Raw genomic sequence first — 9,123 nt, 5'->3', positions numbered from 1 at the left:
AATTATGTAGAAGTTGTTACATACAACTTCTCCAGAACGTCCAGATGGCTAGTCCGCCCCACTCTCCACCAATAAGCTGGTGTGTGGTGGCTGTTCTGGCGCACTATGGCTGCCTTTTTCATCATCCATGGTGGACGAGGAGATACCCCCTCACAATGTAGAGCGCTTTGAGTGCTTAAATGTAATAAATTATTATTATTATATTTAGATATTTTAGGATATGGTTCAAATTCACTTCCATCAATATCTCTGATTTTCTCTATATGAACATTCTATAATAACATTCTATAAAGCAATACAATAAATCAATAAATTCAGTTAAAATAAAATAATGTTTGATTTACAAGCTATGCACAATAGCTTCGAAAAAGAACACATCTTAACTTGTGTTCTTGAGTTTAGCCCACAACGACACAGAATATTTTTTTTTTTTAGCACGTGATCAGCAGTCCTCATGAATTCTTGCTCAAGATGCTCATCACTTTTGATATGGGTCCATCTGCTGGCCACTAGATGTTCCAGCAACGCAAATTTGACGATTGTGTGTGACTATCACGCTGCATAATAATACATAATGTAAGTGCATTTTCTAATGTAACAACTGTAGACTGTAGTATGTATAATTTGTAACTCAGTACCAAGGGTGATTTGAAGCATGTAATAAGCTAACTGTTAAAAGTACTAACATGTAAAATTCTAAAATCATTGTCATTAAATGTCTGTTGGGTTGAGATATGTAAATTATTTGAAGTGCCACTATTGTAATACATTTACAATCGACAATTTTCAAGTAAAAATTAAAAAAAAAAAATTAAATTAAAAAAGACATGTCAAATGAAAAGGTAAGATTATTATGTGTGCATATAAAAACATACATATTTAATTGTCTGAAATTTATTTAGAGATGTCACAATTCTGTGTATTATGTAAAATAATAATAATAAAAATAATAGTTATTATCATTTATACTTAAAAAATCTAAAAACACAAAAGTGTACAGTGTTTAATAAAAGTTTTCAGATACTTTTTTTTAACATTTGCTTTAATATGATTTCAAAAATAAGATTAATAAGATTAATAAGACATTTTAAAAACTCAAAAATCGAAACTGACCACACTTACATTTTGCTACTGATTCTTTCGAAATCACCAGAACACAACATCATGATCTTCTTTCAATTAATTATTTGGTTTTTGCCAGACTTAATATCTCATCAACAAAAATGTACTTGTCACAGCAGCATGCAGCTCCATCACCTTCTAAAAAAGACAATTTGGTTAGTTATTTTACCAAGTTGTTAGACTGTAGAACAGTACTATAATTAGCATTAATATCTCAAAACATTTACACCACATAGTGCTGTTGCTGAACAAATTCTGCACGTAGCTGTTTCACTCAGGTATTGTTTCTGATTGACTGATGCCACGTTTCAAAGGTGGCATTGTTCTGCTTGATAACCTGCATTATTTTGGACAGCAGTATGTAATTTCTCACCCAGATCATTACCTCCATAACTATGTCAGTCAGTACATGTGCAATCACCACCAGGTTTTCTCCTGCTAATTCTGAATACGCAGTCAACATTTTACTACTGTAAATGACAAAAAAGTTTGACAATTATTTTGTGCACTGTTCTATATAGTAATGACATTTACTATATTATAAAAGTATTGTGAATCATCAGACTAATTGGTTTTCCATGATGGAATGTTCTTTTGATAAATCTGATGTCAAACTTTTCCGGTTACAACCTACTTTGATTACTCAGGTTAAAACTCTGAAATACTGAACCCTGATTTTGTAATGTTTGTGTAGCTACACAAACAAATGCCATTTCAGCCCACCCATTCGATTAGGGCCATCTGCCTATATATGTCGGAAGCACAAAGAGCTGAGTGTGTAATAACCTGTGCTCTGAATGGAGTAGCGAGCACCTTAGGCATGTAGCCGTGCTTTGGCTCGAGGAAAAATTTGCAGTCTTTTGTCCCAAACTCACTCTATCGGGCCATGAGTGGGCAGAGCTGTGCAACGATAGCCACTTCAAGAGGGGGAAGCTTTTTACCCTGTTTGCTCAGTGACATCAATAGAGGTGAATGATGCTGAAGGCAGAAGTGTGGACACGAGCTGAGTAATGCCATGACTTGAGATCTCCATGAACATCTGGATAGAATGGTGCATGTCTCTGGCAGGGAGCTAGCTGACAATGCCCTGGCAGAATCCATTTGTCAAGGCAGCCTCAGGTGGGCTCTTCTGGGGCTGACCAATCTTTAATGGCCTTGGTGAGGATGCGAATGAGCTTGCAGTGCACACTAGGCCTAACATCACTGTGTACTCTGGGTGGAATAAGGAAATGGAAACGAACTAAATTTCCCTAAGATTGGACTGCGTTTGGGATTTACTCAATAAAATAAACATGGTCTTAATGACCATAGCAGTACATAATTAATAATTGTACAAGACCATTAGTAAACAGTGATTTAGGTTAAAAATAAGAACACTCTTATTTAGTCTTAAAATGTTGAATTACAGTGCTGATGATGAGAACTGATCTTAGAAAAATTGTGATCTGATCTAGATCATGATGACAGTCTGACATGTCTCTTCAGCCACAAAGGTCATGCAGATGTAAAAGCAGAATGTTAAAATGTGAAATTACTGTACTGGTGAAGAAAGTGAACTTAGAACAAAATTGAGATCTGATCCAGATATTTATGATGATCCAACAAATCCTTCAACCATTGAACTCTTGCCGGTGTCTTAAGTGCTAATCTGCATAATGAACTGTGGCTACGTTCACACTGCAGGCCCCTATGTGACCTGTATCTGATCTTTTCATGACACTCTGAACGACACAGATCCGATCTTTTCAAATGTGACCCAGGCCACTTGGGTATGTGGTCCTGAATCCGATGCGCATCCGATCTTTTAAAATACGACCTCCGTCTGAACGGCCAGTCCACATGTATCCCACCCATACATCATTGATGACAAACGTCATAATTCTGCATTGAAGTAGGCGGGAACGAGAAGAGCCACTCACATCAGTATCCCACCACTCCTGGCTGCGACTCCGCACTGACACATTTCTCTGTACCAACGTTGTTAACACTTCTCCACAAAACGCCATGGCCAAAAACCTTGCTCTCCTCCTTCTGTTAAATTTTCTTCTTAAAACGAGAAGATTGTAATTGTGCTGGCTCCGTTGGGAAAATAACTTTAATATTGCAAAAAGGGCTCCGCTGTTGACTACACTGTTGTTGACATCCATGTTTAACGTTAGCTACTTCCGCAAACAACGAGTGACGTCGTTCGCCGCTGAGGACTCTTCTGCACTTTAAAACTTTTCACTGTAAATTTACAGTAAAATACTGGCAGCTGGGTTGCCAGCCACATACTGTATTTTTACAGAACTAGTACTGTAATCAAAATTTACAGTACTAGTTCTGTAAACCGTTGTACTGTAAATTTACAGTAAAATACTGGCAGCTGGGTTGCCAGCCACATACTGTATTTTTACAGAACTAGTACTGTAATCAGAATTTACAGTACTAGTTCTGTAAACCGTTTTACTGTAAATTTACAGTAAAATACTTGCAGGTGGGTTCCTAAATTTACTGTACTGCACTGTAATTACAAAATACACATACCACAAAATTTTACGGAATTATACTGTCTACAGCAAAAAAAAAAAAAACTTTTTTTACAGGGAAAACATTATACTCTGAACTTTAAACAAGAAAACAGAAACCAACAACATTATCTGGGTTTTAAAACATTTATTTTAAAAGCAATGACCAGACATTTGCCTTTTGTAAACACATTTGGCGGAAATGCAATCAGTTTTATTTATTTATTTTTTTACATTTAAAATGTTAGTTGGACACTTAACACTTTATAATATAGTAATCTTGTTATCCTTTAACATTTTTTTTTTTATTCAGATATTTAAAGAATAGAGCTTAAAAATGGCAGTTGTATTATATAAATGGAATTAATGATGCAGTAATCATAATCACTTTTAATGTACTTGCTGACAGGATCTAAACAAAGTTCCATTCAAAGTCTGAAAGTTTTCACAGAAGTGAGGAAACTGGTGGGCTTACAGTGGCGTTCTTTTTTTGCACAACTTGGCCAGTTTTCTTTGAAGTCACTTTTCCTTTTTTTTTGCCTTGGTCCACGTTCAGGATTGATGTCAACAAAGCGTCTAAAATGCAGAAAAGAGGAAAAAAACAATGAAATATTATAGACTGTGCATATAGTGATAGAGAGAGAGAGAGAGAGAAATTTAACGACTGTTCACCCAGCTTATATTAACATAATAATCCCTTCATCAGGTACTGGATCAGGGCCTACCAGAGTATCTGTTGAAATGCAGCCATAAACCCTGTTTATGTAGAGCACACATTGCCGAATCCAGTCCAAACATTTGTGACTTCATTAATATAACTAAATTTCAACCTAGGGTCCTTTGCACCATGACCTTGAGCCAAATACTAAGTTGTCCAAAAAACTTTTTCAACAACACCGGTTGATTGCACAAGTCCTTACAAACTTTTACCAAATCATGTAAGTGAACTCTACGTCTTTGTTAGCGGTAGCATTCGCCATCAGGCAATTGTTATTTAATAAACTCTGATGAGGGAAGTCGTGGCCTAATGGTTAGAGAGTCGGACTCCCAATCGAAAGGTTGTGAGTTCGAGTCCTGGGCTGGCAGGAATTGTGGGTGGGGTTAGTGCATGTACAGTTCTCTCTCCACCTTCAATACCACGACTTAGGTGCCCTTGAGCAAGGCATCAAACCCCCAACTGCTCCCCGGGCGCTGTAGCATAAATGGCTGCCCACTGCTCCGGGTGTGTGTTCACAGTGTGTGTGTATGTTCACTGCTCTGTGTGTGTGTGTGCACTTTGGATGGGTTAAATGCAGAGCACAAATTCTGAGTACGGGTCACCATACTTGGCTGAATGTCACGTCACTTTCACTTTCATGTACTTACAAACCTTCCAATCCCTCGTTTTAGGAGTACATAACCTATTTGTACTACTGTAGAAGTTTGGTACCCTTCTGGTCATCATTATTACTGGGGTAATTTACTAGACACAACTTTTGGAAAAGGCTTCTTGGGGAGGGTGGGGGGGGGGTCGGGTGTTTGGCTCATTGTCATGGTGAAAATGACCCTAGGTTGATTTTACTCAGAACCATCCCTTTAAATACCCTTATTTTACTAAGGCTTAAACAGTAAGTTCACTGAAATATAAAAAATATGTCATATATGACTCACCCTCATGTCGTTCCAAACCTGTAAGACCACAGTTTAAGATATTTTAGATTTAGTCCGAGAGCTCTCAGTCCCTCCATTAAAGCTGTGTGTCCGGTCTACTGTCCATGTCCAGAAAGGTAAGAAAAACATCATCAAAGTAGTCCATGTGACATCAGAGGGTCCGTTAGAATTTGTTGAAGCATCGAAAATACATTTTGGTCCAAAAAAAACAACAATTACGACTTTATTCAACATTGTCTTCTCTTCCGGGTCTGTTGTGAGAGTTCACGGTGCTGCTGACGTGTTTTCTTGTGCGCCCAATAACAAAGATAACACGTCAGCAGCGTCACTGCAGTGTTGTGAACACACTCACAACAGACACGGAAGAGAAGACAATGCTGAATAAAGTCGTAATTTTTGTTATTTTTTGACCAAAATGTATTTTCGATGCTTCAAAATATTCTAACGGACCCTCTGATGTCACATGGACTACTTTGAAGATGTTTTTCTTACCTTTCTGGACATAGACAGTATACCGTACACGCAAATTCAATGGTGGGACTGAGAGCTCTCGGACTAAATCTAAAATACCTTAAACTGTGTCCCGAAGATAAATGGACGTCTTACGGGTTTGGAACGACATGAGGGTGAGCCATTAATGACATTATTTACATTTTTCTGTGAACTAACCCTGTAAGCTAAGCCCTGTCTGCACTGCAAAAAAATGCTTTTCTTTTTGTCTGGTTTCCAGTCAAAAAAAAATCCTAAATCAAGATGCATTTACTAGATACGTAAAATTAGATAAGATATAATGTCTTGTTTTCCAAGTGAATAATTCCAAATTAAGTTTTTTTTTCAGACTGGAAACAAATAAGTAAAGCATGTTTTGCAGTGTGTTAAACCAGATCCATATTGTTATTCCCAGTAGTCAGCTGTACAAAAAGTTAATGAAAAGAAAAATGAAGTCCTTAACAAATACTGTCAAGACAAAGGTTAGTGACAATTCAGTCTAAAACATATATGTCAAATATGCTAATGACTTACCTCTGAACAAACTCAAGGGTGCTGCATCTTCCTGGTACTGTAAATTGAAATTATAGGAGGCAAACAGCGCTGCCAGGCCAGTGATGAAGTTGGGCTGTGCTCCTTCACACACAATTTGACCCTCCAAACTCAACATCCAGCACTGGTTGCTCAGAGATTGACCTTTAATAAAAATAAAAATCAGAATGAAAAAGTAATAATAATATTTAAAATAACTATTGTCGGTTCCAATTTGTTTCTATGTAGTTGTCTATTCATAATTTTACATAACTGTTAAAAGAACTCTGTTCACAGGATACACCATTTCATTTTGCCTTAGTGGACTTTTGGGTAGGGTTCATCAATACAGTAATACTATAATTAAATTTATATTATTTAATCCTATTTAAAGGAATTTTCCCTGGTTAAATGAAAGTAGTGTTAGAGTTAGTTAGCTGGACTAACCACACAATTTTGCTGAACACAGTTGATTCTTTCATACATATGTTGCCAATTAAAATCTGTTTTATATTTCTCATACCATCACCACACTTCCTGAAAAAGTCATACGATATTGAAACAACACCCCACTGCAAAAAAATCCTTTTCTTAGTTACTATTTTGTCTAGTTTCCAGACAAATAACTACAAGTTATTACATCAAGAATAATAAACTAGAGAAGTAAAAATTATGTGTTGTTTTCTGAAAATGGTTTACTTAGACTTCTTTTACATCAACTTAATCTTTACCTTGATTTTTCTATGAACAAAGAAGTTTTCTGCATTGGAACTCCAAAATGTCATCTTTTATGTAAACCAAATCATCCAAGCCTTCGACACCTTGGTCCATGAGCTTCTCAACAAGCTGGTTGGTTACATATGGAGATAGGCTTGGCAACACCAACAATACAGCATCTTTCAGGACTTCTTTCATTCCAGACATTATTCTAAAATTGGGAAGGAATGATGAGAGAACAATTACTGACAAGCCACACAATTAATATTCAGGCAGAGGATAGTAATCCAGTAGACTGTCTTGATTTATGCATAGCTAGCCTTGATCTTGTGGTTTCAAGCAATGAACTCCCTGGTCTACAAGACAAAAAGACTGACTTTTCTTTGAGACAAAATACACATTGCTATTGTCATGTACAATAATTAACTGAATGTTCCCAAACATAATTCCCTCATCATTCTTCTGCAAAACTAAATGCATGTTTAAAAAAAAAAAAAAGAGAGATTCATCTGCATTATCTGGCAAAAGTGCATTCTCCAACTGCTCTCTGCCATCACCACAATCAAAGAATTCAGACTGTGGATGTGAGTGTTCGGCCTCACCATGCGGCATCTGATTCTGTACTGAAACATTTGACTGATACCAAATTTGACAACGATTCAAAAGTACAATCGCAGAACTGACACCATGGCATTTTTGCACGTGGACTAGACACTAACGTACTGAAGCACTTAATAGCACTGGATTTTTCATCAGATTGTAAAACCTGAAACGAAGAAAAAAAATAGCAGATCATCCAAATGACATGGTAAATCACTCGGTGGAACGAGTGATTTTTAGTTTCGTGATTTTATTTTATGTAACTTGTTTATATATATACACACACACACACACACACACACAAGTAGGTCATGCAAATGAAATGGTATGCTGCTTGTGTGAAATTTCGAAGTTAAGTTAACGTTAGTTACTTGGTAAAGATCGAAGGAGTGCGTTTTTTTTTCGCGTTACATAACCACGTTCGCAAAATCAAACTTATTCGTGCAACTTAAACCGAACGCAATAAATAAATAAAAAGAGATTGGCTTACCGTATCAGTCAGTTGAAGTCTTCTCAAGCTCTAAAATCCACTTTTGCTCACAAATGCATGACCGATTCTTCCTCCCATCTTCATGAAGTTCATGAGACTTAACCGTTTCTGCTGCGTCACAGGCAACTCATATTTGAAAGACGCAGACAAATGCTTACACGAAACGAAGCTCACACGAACCAAAAAGCTTAAAGATTAATTGCAAACTCACAAAAACTCACACAGTTGGCACATCAGTTGGCGTCAGGTCTCATCTGAATTTGAGCGCGAAATTAAAATCAATCCCAAAATGCAATGCATTTACAGTCTGATACTGTATTACAAATTTATCGGGAAGAAAACAGAAATGTGCTGTATATTTACAGCTGTTCTGTAAATTATACAGCCTTATACTGTATTATGGAAATACAGTACAATTCTGTAAGAAATTCGCTGTAAATTTACAACAAAGGGTTACAGTGTGCGCATGCGGGTCACTTCTGGGTCATTTCACGTTCACACAGGAGATCACAAAAGGTCGCATTTAATTGGAAATGTAAACACCCTTGAACATCGGAATTGAGCATTAAGCCCTGCAGTGTGAACGTAGCCACTTGTTATTCAGTCTTTGAGAGTACTCTGTTGTACTCTTGGATTTACTCTTTCTGACTTGTCATTGGTCACCATCAGGCTCTTGTTAGTCTCCTCGTCTGTGATATGGTTGAATTGTTTGCCCAGGTACCAGGATCTTCATTTAGGAAGTATTGAGGGAGATCAAGAATAGTTAATAAAATGTGTCAGTGTTTTTTGTGATGAATTTGCTTAAATCCTTTTTTGCAATACTTAGGTCTATATGCACTCTCTTCTCTCCTTGTCCACTTTAGTCTCCATTGCAGCAACCATTGCCTTTTTTACCTCCACCGTGAAATCTGGATCAAACAGGAGCAACCAATTTCTCACTGAGATACCAGAGGTGGTTCACCGGCTTTTTCAAGGCTTCCAATTGCCGCTCTTTCATCTGTGGCAGCCATCAACTTC

General features: G+C 37.0%; 1 long non-coding RNA gene across 2 annotated transcripts; it reads right to left on the bottom strand.

Annotated features, from left to right (window-relative positions):
* Positions 1 to 4,086: 4,086 nt before the first annotated feature.
* LOC113073300 (uncharacterized) lies at positions 4,087 to 8,545 on the bottom strand. Of its 2 annotated transcripts, XR_003280480.1 has the most exons (4): positions 8,107 to 8,545; positions 7,031 to 7,227; positions 6,303 to 6,464; positions 4,087 to 4,205 (listed from the first exon to the last, which is right to left on the bottom strand). It is a non-coding gene; the product is annotated as an uncharacterized LOC113073300 (long non-coding RNA). The 2 variants fall into 2 exon arrangements; XR_003280479.1 differs by lacking the exon at positions 8,107 to 8,545 and having other exon boundaries at positions 7,031 to 7,662.
* Between the last annotated feature and the right edge of the window lie 578 nt (positions 8,546 to 9,123).

This window comes from Carassius auratus, unplaced genomic scaffold (genome assembly GCF_003368295.1).
Source record: "Carassius auratus strain Wakin unplaced genomic scaffold, ASM336829v1 scaf_tig00011856, whole genome shotgun sequence".
Classification (NCBI taxonomy): domain Eukaryota; kingdom Metazoa; phylum Chordata; class Actinopteri; order Cypriniformes; family Cyprinidae; genus Carassius; species Carassius auratus.
The sequence above is the reverse complement of the archived record's forward strand: the minus strand, read 5'-3'. Positions and strand labels throughout refer to the sequence as shown.